Here is a 17,455-nt window from a genome sequence, read left to right as displayed (position 1 = left end):
AGCGGTAAATCCGAATTTACCGCCATCCGTTTCAATCCTAACATGAAACGGATTGTTGTTTATCATTATAGTGGATATTAAATCAATGGATGTAGAAAAGGTTTCCGGCAGGATAACTTCAGGTATTACCTATAAAAACGATAATTAAATCATATAAGATAACTATTTTTAATATCAATAAATATAAACAGAAATACTTTAAGATGCTTAAAAGTAAATGATAACTTACATAAAAATGCGATGATGTACGTAGGAGATAAGTCCAAAAAGAGCTACCGCTAACACCATCAATAAAATGGGTTAATTTAAACGTAGTGCAATCGATGGGGTTGAATACTATAAAACATCCTTCTGATAGTCCCAAATGTTGTGTTACATTGGACCATCCATGAAAAAGGAAGAAATTTCCTTTAGAGTAGGTTAAACAAACATTAAAAATGCGGCCATCATCAGTATGTATGTCCACATTTGTAGGGCCCATATCAACACCCCACAGCTTGCAAGCAGCATCAGAAGGAATAGACTAACAAACCAAAAAGTGGAAGATTAAAAATAATTAGAGAAAAAAATTATAAAAAAATAATATAAAAAAAGTGTAAAAAATTTAATTTAATAATAACAACAGAAAATATGAAATATTATTTACCAGAATTATCTCATCTGCTTTTTTCATATGCCTACAGAAACAGGGTTCTCTGATACTGATTTTAAAATTAGAATGTAAGTAAACATTTTTATGTATTATTGTTCGAAACAAATGATACAGAATGAAAGAACAATAAACAAACAATACAGATATATATATATACCTTAATGAAGATGAAGATGACCCAGGCATATTGTAAACCTGCATTCCAGTAGGAAAAAATTAACATAAGGAAGAAAATTAAAAGTGATGTATCAGTTTATGTCTATGAGTAAGAATGAAAATCTATAACAAAAAAATACACAAAATAAACATAAACATCGGTTATATAATGATAATAGGATTTAGGGTTTTTACTAAGTAAATCACATATTTCATATTTATACCTAACAATCGGTTAAGGGATATGCGTAACAATGAAAATCTATAATAAAAAACTACAATAAATAAATATAAAGAACATGTATACATTGACAATCGGATTTAGGGTTTGTATAACATAAAAATTAAAAACAGTTTAGGATTATGAGTAACAATAAAATTGTATAACAAAAGAAGACATTAACTAAACATAAACAACAGATATTGGATGAAAATCAGATTTAGGGTTTTTAGAACAGAAAATTACTTATACTATATAATCGGTTTAAATCTATGATAAACAATCAAAACATACACAAAAAAACTTGCAACAAATAAATATAAACAACAGATCGATGCTGACAATAGGATTAGGGTTTCTAGAACAGAGAAATTACAATCGATTTATGGCTAGGATTAACAATCACAAACAAAATCTATACCTAAAACAACAGATCTATGCTGACAATACGATTATTAGGGTTTCTATAACAGAGAAATTACAATCGATTTAGGGCTATGATTAACAATCACAAACAAAATCTATACCTAAAACATACAGTTATTAAACATAAACAACAGATCTATAAATAAAGTCCGATTACACCAAAATTTTAAAAACCAATACTTACAGATGTTGATATGGATTAACGAAAAAAAAAACCCGAAATTGATGGATGAAAAGACAGACGAAGATGAAGAGGATGCAGAAAACAAATCTTTACATGAACTTGACTGCGAAAATGGATTGATCTATGGAACGATATGATTACAGAGAAATGAAGAGAGAAGGCGGTGTTAGGGTTTGGGTAATGAAAGGCATTGAATAGAATGAATACGTTTTATATAAAGAGCGCATATGAAAGGAAAAAGAATAGCCCGCCTTTGGCTGAATTATCAGCCTTTTGAGCAATGCCACATCATCAAAATGATTGGCTAAGATTAAACCTTGTGGCTAAAGAGAATTCATTTAGTATAATAGATAGACTAGCTAGGTTACAACTCGTGTATGAATGAAAAAGTCGTAAATAGTTAATATCAAGATTTAGATCTATAAAATGATATTTTGATAATTAATTACAAATTTCCATTGTATATTTTTGAAGAGGTTTGATACTAATAATTTAATATATTATAATGTATTACTAAATTTTTTTTAATTAACTTAAAAGAATTAAATTATTAAATATATACGAATGAATGAAATAAGAAACGGAAAGAAAAATAATTTTGGCTTACATAATTATATCATTTTTCAACCATCTACTTTTATTTATCAAGTCAACGTGAATCTGTAGACCACCTTATTTGCGGCTGCGCATCTTCAAATGCAGTTTGGAAAAATATATTCGTCTGGTTGAAGCTACCAACGGCAACTGAATTCCTAGGCTGCAGAGAGGCTCTAGAATACATCAATGGTTTAACAGGATCGAACGAATGGAATAAAATCATTAGCGTAGTGTTTCAGACGACTATGTGGAATATTTGGAAGGCTCGGAACGAAAAGGAGTTTGAAGGCAACTTACGAACCAGCAATGATATAATAGAAACAATAATGGCAGACAGCTTCATTTGGCTAAAAAGTAGATCAAAATTCCAGGATATTGTATGGGAGCGATGGGCGGATTTCAATATTCAAGATATAGTGAAATAGTGTAATAGCGGTGGGTGTTGTACGTTTTGTTTTGCTTGTTTTTTCTGTTTTGTACTTTAGGTTTTTACAGCATATGCTGGCCCTGTTCTATTAATCATAGAATCTTACCGTTGAAAAAAAAAAGATATTTACCTATATATTAATAATTGGACGTAATGAACAGTAACAATATATTGTATTTATCTATAAGTTTAAATTTAATTATTCTATACTAGGTTATAACCCCGTGTATTACACGGGTTGAATAAATGAATTTTATATATACTAAATAATAAAACAATATATCTTTAAAAACCTTCTTTATTGCACAAGTTGAATAAATTTAATATGATTTTTTTTAATGATTAATATGATTAATCATTAAAATTACAAGGAGAACAAATTGCATTAAAGCTATTACGATTTTATATTCCAAACTCTTTTTTAATTATAAGTATCTATGTTTTTTTTTTAAATGAAACGGCATCTGATTGCTAGTTTAAAAAAAATGCCTCCTAATTATAGGTCATTCATACGTTTTTACATTTTTGTTTGTTCTATAATTTCAAATGCTTAATAATTTAATTGAATGTCATTGAGCACATCAATTAGCCTCACCATCCATCATTCACCATCAACGATAGCTACCAATGAAAACCAAATACAAATTTCAACATAACATTTAACACAAAACATGTAACGTCCATAAAATTTTAAGACTAGACACACAAGTTTAATTGGGAAAACGGTCCCATTTTTTTCAAAATTCAAAAATCAAAATCATTTAACGTGTCATCAACTCTATATAAGGGTATACGATGTGAAAAGTGGTAAACCCACTTTACCAATTGGCAAACCAATGCCAACATAGTTTGCCGAACACCATTTGCCGAAAAGGGGGCAAAATCGTTGAGTGGATGCCGATTCGGGAAGAGGGAGGGATGTGAGAGAGAGGGTATTGTGGGGTGGGGTCCAATCCAATCTCAACCAATCATATTTTTTTCTTTTTTTTAAAAAAAAAAAATAGTTTACCACTTCACCAAGTGTCTAAACCATTGCCAACATTTTGAGCATAGTTTACCACTTTGACATGACACACTCTCATTGGTTGATTTTTTAGTTTGCCACTCAAAGTGTTTAACCACTCCCTACACCCTAACACATACTGGGATGCTCATTAATTAGATCATATAGTCTAGTAAATTTAACCATTAGCCTCACAAACCTTGTGATTTTAATCAATTTAATCTAACACTCCATTGTGAATAAAAAATCATATCAGGATAAGATATCTAGAAAGAAAAATGTACGTATATATATATATATATATATATATATATATATATATATATATATATATATACTGAATTTAAATCTATATTTGTATCTATATTTATATCTAATCTAACTTATAATAAAAGACTCTAAATAATGACACATGGCATTCTCTCCTTCAAAATCATAAATTTTATTTATAATTATAATTTAATATTAATATTAATAATTAATATATAGATATCATTCATTTTTATCCTTATCTTTATTAAAGATTAATAAATAACTTTAATTTTGCAATTTAGACCATTTGTTTTTTTTTTTTACTTTTAACTCAAAGTTTTTCATCTTTTACAATTTAATCTCAACTCTTTTTTATTTTCAATTTTGGTCCACCATACTTATCATCTTTTCCAGGTTTTTCGTTTCGTTCTAAATTTTGTGAGTTAATACACCGCAACGTGCGTGTGAGATTCAACATTTTTTCCCGTTTGACTGGCCCGTCGCAGCACATATATTTTTCTTCGTTTAACAAGTTCGACCAACGCGCGGGTCCTGGATTAACTTAGTTATTTTTTTATGTTTTACGTATGGGTTTAATTTCTCTGCAACGAGCGTTCGTGATTCAAAGATTTTACGTCTGATTTTCCCTCGGCGTTATTTTTTTCCTTTTTATTTAATTTGTTTTTACGAGTTTTTCCAGTGTTAGTGGTCGCTGACAGTGATATAGCATTGGTACTACTTGACACAGTTTTACAACAACCGCTGCAATGCAGGGGCTTAATACTAGTAAAACAATATAACTTTGTCCATGATCTAACATTGCGCACGGATCATTTTTGGATCCATACCTCTAACTCTAATTTAAGCTTCAACTCTGCCTCTTACATCTCTCTCTCTCTCCTCAACGACTTTAACTTAGAAGTTTAGATTAGTTGTAAGTCTATTTGAATCGGTTCATCTTTTTCAGGCTCAATTTCTTACAATGTGCAGATTGTGGTGTATTTATCCTAGAGAATCTAAGAATTGTTAGAAAAAACACAATGGGTATACATCGAGAATCTTTATTACTACTCGGTAGTACTTACCACTAACAATTAATTTGTCATTCCTCAATACTTAACACTCCTATTTTTGGTTGAAAAGCAAAACATCAATTGCACAAAAATCTAACTGATGCTTGATTGCTTTCATTCATTTGGAGAAGAACAAAGTTGATAAAGGGTAATTTTGTAACTTTGTTTTTTAAACATTTTAATTCCTTCACAAATTTACAAACCAAACACCTTATCAAATTTAAAGGGATTCCATTCAAATTTCAATTCAAATCTGTTTCTAATTCCTTTAGGTAGTGTTTGGTATAGAATGAAAAAAAAACATGTTTGGCTATCATGCGGTAATGAAATTGATCATTTCATAAGAAGCTGATTCCTTCCAAATATTAGAATATTCATTCATCGGTAAGATGCTGCTTTTTTTCCATTTTTTCAAAGAATTGAAAGGCATCTACAATAATAATAACCATAACTATTGTTGTTGTTGTTACTATTATTATTACTATATTGTATGTTCTGTTATTATTATTATTAGCGGTAAGACCCGTGTGCAAACACGGTCGTTTCTTAGAAAACCATGCATAACACATATTGACAGAGAGTAAAAAAAATAATTAGTGCAGATTTATAAAATTGATATACACTAATGGTCAATAGGTTTATTCAACAACAATTCCATTATGTTGATAGCAAACCACTGTTGTCTATTAACTGTTAAAAACTTTTGTTACTTTCCAACAGACTTTCCTAAAAACTGTCATCCATTATCTCCAACAGAGCTTACCTCTATGGATAGATAGATAGTAAGTATCAGATGTTAGAAAACCATGCATAACACAGATTGATAGAACATATAGATATGTGTATAGATATTGTACCACCGTGTTATCTATTATAACTAAAAACAACTATAAATATGCATATAAAAGAGAGTATCCACCCATTGACAATGAACATAAGTACATATAAAAGATGTCTAACAAACTTAATAAAATTCGAATACAAGTTAAGTTTTAACAAACATTAACTAAGAACATACAATCACCTGCCTAAACAATACACATCAAACCTCAGTCAAGAATTTGTTACGCAGCAACATCTCCTTCGCTGCATCTTGGGATCTGGTTAAGTATGCTACTGGAGACAATGTATCAGCTGCTGCTGATCCAACAATCTCCCTATACAACAGATGATACGAAAAGCCTTCTTTATTACTAATTTTTATTTCTCGTCAACATCTTCCTGATTTGTCCTTTGAATTGTAGTTCAAAGTCCAGGGAGAACATGTCTTCTTCATCATCCCTTTCAAGTTGAAGGTCCAACAAATCTTGGAGATCGTATACATTCAGATTATATGCACTATCCATTTTAATCTCTTCAACACTACCATCTGATCTGATCAAAGTCAATACTTGGGTTTTTTAGCATGACTTCCACTTTACTATTTTTGGATCAGTTGGTTTTCTTAGACAAAGAATTATTGAAGATGAGTTTGGTGATTGTGGTCTGCTAACTAAATTTGCAATTTGTTCAGACAAATCAGATGATGAGACAAGGTTTTTCGGAGTATCGATTTTTAGAGACAGAGCAACAGTTGTAGGATAGACTGGGTTTTGAAGAACATTTGAATCTTCAGCTCTAAGTTCTTCCAGCTTTTTGTAGGTCTCAACCATGTTCACTTTAGACCATCTGGCAATGGATCTAACTGGACCATAACCAGCAGCCACAAGCTCTGCTCTCATTCTTTTAAACTTCAATGCCTCATCTGATTCCACTGTTTTGACTTTGTTCCAATTAGGTGGAGTTGGCTTTACCAGACGATCATTGTGCATTTTTGTGATTCTATCGATCTCTACTCTAAGAGCATCTGCTGGCCAATTTTTGAATTGATCTTCAGTTGCGTTTTATGGTTTGTACTTCATAATGTGTGCAACATAAGCATCCCTTAGTTTCATCTGAAGTTCAGGAATTACTGGCCTCTCATACATGGATTTACTCACGTCCCTAGCATAGTCTTCAAGTTTTACGACTTTGCTAAGCTGAAATGATAAAAACCTCTGGTATTCCCTATCATCCATCCTTATGCTTTTCTCTCTTGCTATAACCTCGACCTGTGATACTTTTAATTTCAGATACTCATCTAAGTTTTGAGGCTTCTTATAGCCATAAAGAGATGGGAAGGATCTTTTAGCTGGATCCTCTGTTGTGAAGAATGATTCAATTTCACCTTTAGCAATGACTAATTCCAGTGGATATAATTGTTGATGGTAGTGTAGCAATTGTAAGAGATAGAGTAGGTTCTATGGGTGGAAATGACGAGCATGGACTGTTTCGAATGGAGGCAGATGAAACAGGGATTGCTGATTTAATCTCCTCATCATCTTCTAACACAATATGAGTTTTTCTCTTACGTATGGAGATGATTTCTAGTGAAGGAGAATGTTTTGGTAGTGAAGATGAATGTAAGGGAGATCTTTGTGACGTTGGAGGTGGTTGGATTGTGGTTGGTGTAGTGAAAATGATCATGGCAGATGTTTGACAAACTTCTGCTGAAACAACTGGTGTCTTAGCAGCTGTTTGGTAAGCATCTGCTGATACTTTTGTTATATTAGCATCTATTGACAGAATGGGTGATGATGGTATTGAAGCTATTTTCTCCTTCTTTTATGGTGGTTTTTTTGGAGAAGGGTTGGAATTAGGTTGAGCAGGGGACATAATTTTTGTAGGAATATCTTTTGAATCTGGTGGCAACTTTCTCAGTGAATCTTCCCCCCCCCCTTTTTGGCATCATTATCATCATCATCTTTCTCAAAGATTGATGTAAGGGTGGTGCCAGAAAGTTTCAACAGATGTTCCTTAATGTTCATAATGTCTGCTTGTGTGTCTTTATACCTGGCATCAACCAAATTTCTGATAAATTCCAAACTGAAATTGCGGTTACTTTTAGCCAAATTTCTCTGAGCTTGAAGGATGGGTTGCATAGAATTCCAAAGTTCATTGGCAATTTCCTATGTGGTAGGTTGACTTTTAGAAAGCTCTATCAACTGCTTAATCAATTCTTTCATTTCAGCAACATCTATTTCAATGGTAGACACTCTAACCGTCAAATCCTTATAATTTAATATCACCTACTTTAATAGAATCATCTGAATTCCCACCTGTAGCGGTTGTATTCGTTTTGATAATAGGAGAAGTCTCCATATCATCAGAAACAGAAGCCCCTTTTTCTTGGTTCTGGGGACTTCCCACTAAAGCAGAGATTACAGTTGTAACCTCATCAGTGGTTGCCTTCAAGGGAGGCTTAATGATGTAACCACTGTCCAACTGATTGGTGATGAGTTCAACAGTTGTAGTGGCTACTCCACTTGAACTACCACGAAGAGTTTCGTAATACTCAACGGGAATAACCTCCTCAACTGTTGGTAGGATAGCAGATTGAATTGGTTCAGGCACAGTCATTTGTTGCGCTCTACTCTCAGTAATGTGTGCATCAGAAGTTTTGTTTTCTTTCTGAAATTCAATTGCTTCAAACAGAGGTAATATTGTTGATGGAACTAGAGAAGAGGGTTGTGGTGTAGAAAGCGTGATTGCCCTGGGAGAGGGACTTTTAAACATACTTTCATATGAAAGGTCTACTTCATGTTGTGGTGTCCCTGTGCTTACAACATGATCCTTTTGTGAGGATACGTGAGGAGTTTGGATGGGTTGAGATCTTTCCAACAAATGTGAGGAAGTAGCAGCAGTCGTTTCAAGTGACATTTGTGTTCTCACTGCATTAACCTCTAGGATCTCATCTAGCAGAGTAACCTTTTTATTTTGTTTCCTTTTGGTGGGCTTTTTGGATGTGACAGATTTCTTTTTGCGTTTTCCTGGTGTGTGTTTAACAATACCGGTTGGGGTGTCATGATCACCAGGAGCAGTTGGCTCAACAACAGAGGTTTGAGCAACTGATGCGGACGCATCTAAAATAGGCTCATCAGTCATCCCCCTTTGTTTCCGTTGTTGAAATTTTTGACTCTTTATCCATAAGTTTAGTAAAAGTGTTACTTGTAAGACTATTTATTTGAAAAGCTACGCCTTGTTCAAAATCTGTTTGTGACACTTGTTTTCGTAGTTAGTAACTTAGAAGTCTTGGATACAACAGAAAAGCATTACTACGAAGACTTTTTTTCACATTTTTCACATTATTCAACAAATCAGAAAACAATGCTTGTGATAAATTGTAATCAGATTTTGTTAAAAAAGGCATAACCCAAATACTGAATGTTCAAAGGTGTCTCATTAAATGAGGTGGTCTTGGCTGAGAGAGAAGTTAAAAGAGTATGAAACAAAAATTTCATTGGTGGAGGGAAGTTTGGTTTGTAGATAGTAACTTCCTTTAATTGTGCATCATACCCTCTTTCAATGAACTCTGTATGAAGTTCAGGTTTTTCAAAGTTTGTCTTACCTCCCAAGTCGTCCAATGCAAATGTAGTGGAAATTGTAATGGGGAGAAATTCGTACCATAATTTCCCCGGCCTTAGATGTGATGGAAATTGGATTATTATCTTCAGACTGTATTTCAGCATTAAACCAAAATTGTCGAAGTGTTTCTGTATGAACCGGAGCATCAGTGGTAAGGATTGATTTGTATTTTGATGACGTTAAAAGGTCAATTGTTGAGTGAAAGCTGGTATTTTTGCTGGTTTTCTCGAAGATGGGGAGGTAGTTGTGAGGGTTTTTGATGTTCAGAGCCATCATCGGAGAAGAAGGTGATTTGGGGATGAAACAGGGTTTAAGTTGGAAAGTTTTTAATATGTTGGAAACTATTTTTCAGAATTTTGAATTCGAGACGGTAGTGGTAGAACCTCGATTTAGGGATGAAACAGCTTTTATATAGAGAGAAGAAGTGAATGCTGACGTGGCAGTAGTTACAAATATTTGATGGCTAAGATCTGTCCACGTCAGAACCTCTCTTGCGACAACCGATGACAGTTGTTTGGAAACCTCTGTTGGTCGACTACAGAAGTTGGGAACAGTGTGAGTCAAATAGTGGTTAGATAAACAGAAGTTATGAGAACAGATGATAAGGTTTATCAGCAGTTATTTTATTTTTAGCTAACATCTGTCCACGTCAGAACCTCTGTTGTCATAATAGATGACAGTCAGCAGTATAGTAAATCAACAGTCATTAGGATAAACACAAATTATGACAACAGACAGTACATCTTAACAGTAGATGTATTTTTAGGCAAGCAGAAGTTTCAAAAACAGTAGTTTTCAATTGGTGTAACTCGTCATTCCTAAGTCTAACATCTGCTATTAGCCCAACCACTGTTAGTATCAAAACCTCTGTTGAGCATTTTAAGATTGAATATCATCTGTTGTTCGTTAACATCTTTTGACCCATAGCAGACCTTTACATCTTCAGACATTTATTCATCAGCAGATGCTCTCTTTTGTCAGACTTTAGTTCATCAGCAGATGCTCTCTTTTGGAATTTTAAGATTGAATATCATCTATTGTTCGTTAACTCCTTGTAATTAGGTCTTACCGGAAATTCTTCCAAAAAACTGTTATTGATATACAAAATTATATAATAACACTTAGGATGACTGAAATAATTAAAATGAAGATGCGACAACAAAGATTAATAGTACTAAAATTTATTCATTTAGTCAACAGTGGTAAATCAATAGTCGTTAGCATACACAGTTGTTTCATTAGCAGGTTCGAATATATGACAACAACAGCAGATGTTCTCTTTTACAAAACTTTAACTACAACAGACCTTTTACAACTCCAAATATTGACTTTCTGTAATTTGCAGGAGCACAGATTCTTCAAAAAACTACTATCAATGATCAAACTCTGAACATTTGTTTTATCTTTGCACTCATCTGTTCACCATCAAACCAACCCTTGATACTATTAAACCTCTGTTGACTTACCAAACAGATGTTCAGACACAATTCAACATCAACATAATCTAAATCAAACTCAAACACTAAATAAGTAAAACTAAAACACAACATAGATTCATAAGATTAAAATTTATTCATTTATTCATGACATTAAAAGTCCAATAATTACATAACATACTGAACAACATCAAAGTTCAAATCTAACAATAACAACAAGAATTAAGAAACTTTAGCTTCAACTCCATCGATTGCTGAACCTCTCGATGTATGTCCTTCAGCATCGCCATGAACTCCACGTCTCTATCACCGCACTCTATATTACTGACAACACAAAGCTCACGAACGATTGAAGGCATCCGTATAAGATCTCTGGAAACCTGCTCTCTAGTTAACAGGCCAACTTGCAATCCATCAAAACATCTCTTCAGCTCTTGAAGAGTAGCCCTATCTTCATACACCTGTTCCTCGATTTGGCTGACAAAACGCTGCTTTAAATCATCTGATTTTACAGAAGTGAATGACGCCATTTGAATAAACTATATTACTCGACTTTCCTGAAAGTATGATATCTTCGTAGGAAAACGTGATGAAAAACAGGTGAAGTGACTATGAGTTTATATCCTGAAATATCTAACAGTGAAAACGTGTAGATTTAACACCAAGAAACCCAAGGGACAAAATTTCGAAGTTCAAGGAACAAAAGCAGATTATCACAATTACAATTAACCTCTTCATTTACCATGTAGACGCGTTTTTAAACTCTATAAAAGACCGATGATTACTTTTGATTCAAAACATCAACAAATTGTCCAACAAATCACTTTCTGTCAAAAATTGTTCCGAAACAGAAAAACCAACAAAAAAATCTACATGGCAAACTTCAGCTTCTACCACTGGCCAGACACCAGCGATGTTAAAGCACAATTCTCGATGTGGTCACTCAACGAACAAAGAACAGACGAAGAACTAAACAAGAAAGTCGAACAAAACCTGGAACAGCATAGCATTGCTCGATGAAGTCCTCCACTCTCCTCCATCAGAGTTCCAGAAGAATGCAGAAGAGTTCCTAACACAACTTCTAAAACAGGATCAGAAAATCTGCAACATGTTAGCTGACCTAAAATTCAAAAGAGAGCATGAAATCACATGGAGAAAGGCCAGAGTCTACGAAATCCTAGCAAGTGTTAACTCAAGCGTTTAATACTTTATAACTATTTCATTAAATTATTATTTTTCTATATAGTAGTTCATTTTAATAATATCAACATGCATCTTAACATATTCTAAAATGACAGTGTCAATAAAAACTCTCAATACCATCAACAGTTAATCAAAATAAGAAACAAACCTAAAATACAAAGGTCTCCTCTCAACTGTTGTAGCACATCTGACTTTTGACGATATTGCACGAATCTATACTTTCTATAAAAGGAGAAAATCTTACTGACGCAAGAAAACCAGACTTTCGATTTAACGAAAATCGAACAATGCAACTCTGCCATCAAAGAAGGTAGCACATGCAACTTTTCACGATGTTGCAACAATGATATTGCAACATCGATATTGAAAGGTTGATGTGTGATGGGAAGCTTCATTGAAAAGACGATGTTGGAACAATGATACTGGAATGATAACATGTATACAGAATCAACAAACATTCGAACAAAGAAGTGTAATCGGAGATTAGCGGCTGAATCACGAGAAATATGCATTTGAGAGAAAGAGATACGCTCGCATATATGAGCGAGAGAGATTTGAATGTAGAGCCAAATTCATAGATCTTATTTATAGGATTAGAATATATGGTTTGAATTTTGAATGTGGAGCCACAATTTTGAATTTGGACAAAGGTTTATTGGGAACAGAGGTTTGATTATAAAATGTTGAGGGCAGATGTTAAGACAAAATTTAAATGATTTTATATATTAGGTTTATGATTTAATAATGACATAAGAAAAGCCTTGTTGGACAGCCTCTCCTGCTGACACATCAGTTTTTCTTATATCATTGGGATTTCTTATTTTATAGAAAGTATATAATATTATTATTGAGACAAATATATTATTGTCGTTTTTATTAATTGTATTTCATTACTTGTCTTTTTTGCTTATAAAACTGCACAAAGTAACGATTCATTCGATTCGCACATAGGTAACCAAACATCACGGTTGAATAGAATAATCCATTTCATTCCACTGTCTATTCCATTTCATAGTCCATTTCATTCTCTTCTTCATTCCATTACTTCATACGAAACAAATCCTTAAAAAAAATATTCCGCGAACCGAACGTTCCCTTGGTAATAAGTTTGCTTTCATCTGATGATCCAACTAAGTACTAATCTTAGCTATACAAAAGATTATTTCCCATGCAATTTTTCCTTCATCCATTCAAATCTTGAGTATTTCCATTAAGCAAATTAAAATTAGCCAAGGGTGCTCCTTGGACCTGCCAGGGGTTTGGCCTCTTAAACCCATCTCGGTGCTACCTTGAACCCCACTAAGGAGACAATGGGCCCTTGAAACCCATCGCCTATAGGTTTCGACTCTTTAGACTTCTAAGAGGTTTCGTTGTGCTTTATTCCACACCTCCTAACTTGTATCATAATTTATTTCAATTTCTAATTTTGTGTTAAGAAATTCTACTGATACTAAAATGACATCGATAACACTCAAATCACCAACAAGACAGGGGGTTTGTCGGTTTCCCTTGACAACTTCTCCCCATGTTCGACATTTTTGTTCTCACGTGTAACACACCTTTGATATTAAGTTGTAACTCAGTTTCGTTTTAACCTCATTCTCTCAACTCCTTTCTTCCTCTGCTTCATCGAACATTTCATCATGTTCCAACACAACTAATAGTTAAAATCAACATTAACAAAATAGTAAGAGCGCCTTCAGTGAGGTTTGTTTTAGTTTTATCTTGCATCTCATTGATTCAAAGGATGATGATTCTCAGGGTTCAGAGGGCCAATAGAAGTTTTAGATGAGTTGTTTCATATTGTGAATAGTGATGGTCAGATCTGCTCGGTGATGGCCCCGTTGAATCGCCATTACAATCTTCAGCTCGTTCTTCCGTATAAATCTTCGCCATTACAACCTTCGACTCTTTCTCCAGCGTGACAGAACCGCTTACAGATCTGAGCTCAACGATTGAAATCATACCGTCACCGTTAGCGTCAAACTTCTGGTAAACCTTCTTGTAGTCGTTTGTGTCACCTACGAAGTGACAAAAATACCCTCATGTGTAAAGCACATGATCATACTTAACAGAAAAAGAGTTAAATGCGATTTTAGTCCTCGTGGTTTGGGCCATTTTGCCAGTTTAGTCCAAAGGTTTCATTTTTCACCTCTGGGTCCAAAAAAGTTTCACCGTTGCCACTTTAGTCCATTGGGTTAACTTCATCTATTTTTCTGTTAACAATAAGGACAATTCGATTATTTTATTTGTAATTCTGTTAACTAGAAGGGCAATTCGGCCATATAAAATGACAGAATCGCCCTTCTCGTTAACAGAAAAATGGATAAAGTTAACCCAGAGGGTTAAAATGACAACTGCGAAACCTTTTTGGACCCACAAGTAAAATTTGGACTAAACTGGCAAAATGACCCAAACCACAGGGACTAAAATGGCATTTAACTCCAGAAAAAAAATAATAGAGTTAGAGCTAAATGACATAACGTGCAGCATTTTGAAACATAAAGTACAAAACTCATCAATTTTAAAGATAAAGGATACCGCTTGAAAATTTGTATAAAGATAAAGGACAAAACTTGTAATTCACTCCATTCGAGGGTGTCCAACATCTACTGGCAAAATATGTTTTTGGGATTCCTTGACAAGATAGAGAATGTCTTTAACGGTGAGGTATTCCTGAAAGTGTCGATGGAGAAAATGCATGACTTTATAACGTCGCTCGGAGGTAAAGTCTCGTCTCTCCCTAAGCAATTTGCCGCCAGGTGAAGTTTTGGCATATAGGATCGAGGGGAGGTAGTTTTGCACGGAGATGTAGAGTAAATCAAACTCGAGTTTTTGCAAAATTTGACATTTTGTTTATAAGGCTATGGGGTATGAGGATTGTGGTTTGGGTCATGGATTGCTATGTAGGATCATGGAACCACCGCTACACCACCCCTTATGCAAATCATAGTGGTTCGCAGGGTTTAATTGATGGCAACCATGACCCTTTTTCAATTAATTAGGGGATGTTGATTGGTGGGGGAGAATAGTGGATGATAATGGGGGTCATGGTCTACCCCATATAAGGTGGTGGATTAGGTTGGTAGATGAGGGTGAGATGACATAACACCCACGTAGAGGGTGATGGTGGTCATTTGGGTCATAACCACACTAGATAGTCTAATGAAAGATTCAATTTGGTATAAAGGTTCGGATTATGTATACATTTGGAAGAACTCCTAGTCATGGTTCTTAGCAAGTAGAACTGTACTTTCTTTTATTGATCATCTACTTGTAGTGATTTAGATTTCCATGTTTTGAATACTTGTAGACTATATGATTGACTATTCTAAGTAATTTTGGAATTAAGTAGTGTTAGTATTTTCTACTATGCTACATCATTGTATGTATATTAACGTCTTACACTATAATACTAATTGATTTAAGAACGGAATTCCTATATGCAATTTATACATATAACTATTATGGCATCTTATTGCCCGTTTACCTATCAATCTGTCATTCTTATGTATTTGTTTTATTTTAATGAAAAATTTACACTAACATGCGTCACTTACAAAAAATTATAAAACTAAATTATTAAATGGTTTTTAGGGACATGGCGCATGAGCTATGTGCTTATATGTGAATCGTACATTTGAACCATAGCATAAAGGGAAAATGTTATATAGAATAGTAATAAAGTTTTAAAAGTATTTTAACTAGATCACTTGTATTGTTTTTGTCTCAATTAAATAACTTAACATTCAAATCAAGCCATGTCCTTTTTTCATATGTAAAGAAAAAAATGGAGCATAAGATTATGGAGTCAGATTATTTTAATATATGAAATTATATTTATTAAAAATAAAAACACTTTAATTACATTAAAAATTAAAAAAAAAAAAAACAAGTTAAAATCCATGTCATCACTCGACATTAGCATCAAATGAAAGGGGAAAAAGTAACAAAGATCCACATGACAACGATTACCTATGAAATAGATGAAAAAAAAAAAACCCTTTATTTTAACGAAAAATTAATATTGAGTGACCCTGATTGAAACACCTTTAAAATTTGGTTATCATTCTACAAAGTTACCCCACAAAATAAAACCCATCGATTTTAACTTGAACCCATTATTTTCAACGGGTTAATCATCCTATCTTGTTCTCTTTGGGCTAATCATCCTATCTTGTTTTCCTTGGGTTAACTAACTGATGGTTGACAAAAATAAAGCTAGCCCACAACTTTATATCAAAATAATATTATAGATATGCTTCTTCTTTGTTAACCAACTGGCCCACAACATTAATAGGAATAAAACCCCCTTCCGTGTGAAATAGCCCAATACCAATTCAAATTCCCAATTTTCAGATTTATCACTAGAAGCAATTAGCAAAACCAAAACCGAAGGTTTACCTAAGTATCAAACAAAACAGAACAGTAAATGATTCAAACTAAACCGAGTCAGATTGGGCTTGGCCTCGAGCGCAAACTTACACGAGCCAAATTAGCCCGGCTCGTTTTATTTTATCAAGTTGAAAAGTCAAGCTTGAGATCAGCTTGTAAAAAGCTCGAGCCAGCTCGTGGCTCGTCAGGCCGACTCTTTAATTTTTTTTTTTTCATTTTTAACTATCTTTACACATATTGATATACAAGTTATGACGCTTCATTCACACAATCACACCAATGACATTTTAGTTTAGTGTTACTAGAATACTAAATATTTAAAAAATTAAGCACCTCTTCATTAGCCCAACAACCATATGACCCAATACCCATTTTAAACATCACTTAATTAACCTAATAAATAATTAAATAATAATATTTTCATAACGAAGGAACGATTGGCCGATCAGAAGCCATAGCCGCACTGCCACCCCAAGCCTCTAACTTCCAATTCGCAAGAGTCGTCGTTTTCGGAATTGTATGTCCCTAGGGGTGTAAACGAACTGAGCCGCTCGTGAGCGACTCAAGATCAACTTGCTAAAAATTTGAATCGATTGGAGCTTATATGCATTAAATGAAGTATTATGCATTTTCTAACAACAATTGATGTATTTTTAAATTGTATTTGAAGCTTTATCTGGTTTTATCTTGTTGTTATATGAGATATGAGTCCTGTCGACCCGACTCGGTTCTATTAAAAAACTTAAAATTAGTAATAGACAACCAACACCCAAAAATTTTTAGCTCCTTAGGAAAAAAAAAAAAAATTGGTTCCGCCACTTATGCTATTAGACCTTTACACCCATTGGATACCAAAACATTTAAAGCATGCATGCTTATATGCATTTTTTTATTTCAAAAGGTTACTAGCATAACTCAAAGTATGAGTATGAAACAACACTTGTTACGTGTATCATTACACCTTAAGTTAATTTTCGTTTCTTAAAAA

At 33.6% G+C, this 17,455-nt stretch overlaps 1 long non-coding RNA gene across 1 annotated transcript; it reads right to left on the bottom strand.

Moving 5' to 3' along the window:
- Positions 1-414: 414 nt before the first annotated feature.
- Positions 415-850, bottom strand: LOC110887419. Its single transcript, XR_004873277.1, has 3 exons — positions 810-850; positions 647-701; positions 415-523 (listed from the first exon to the last, which is right to left on the bottom strand). It is a non-coding gene; the product is annotated as an uncharacterized LOC110887419 (long non-coding RNA).
- Between the last annotated feature and the right edge of the window lie 16,605 nt (positions 851-17,455).

Source organism: Helianthus annuus, chromosome 11 (assembly GCF_002127325.2).
Source record: "Helianthus annuus cultivar XRQ/B chromosome 11, HanXRQr2.0-SUNRISE, whole genome shotgun sequence".
In the NCBI taxonomy this organism is placed as follows: domain Eukaryota; kingdom Viridiplantae; phylum Streptophyta; class Magnoliopsida; order Asterales; family Asteraceae; genus Helianthus; species Helianthus annuus.
The sequence above is the reverse complement of the archived record's forward strand: the minus strand, read 5'-3'. Positions and strand labels throughout refer to the sequence as shown.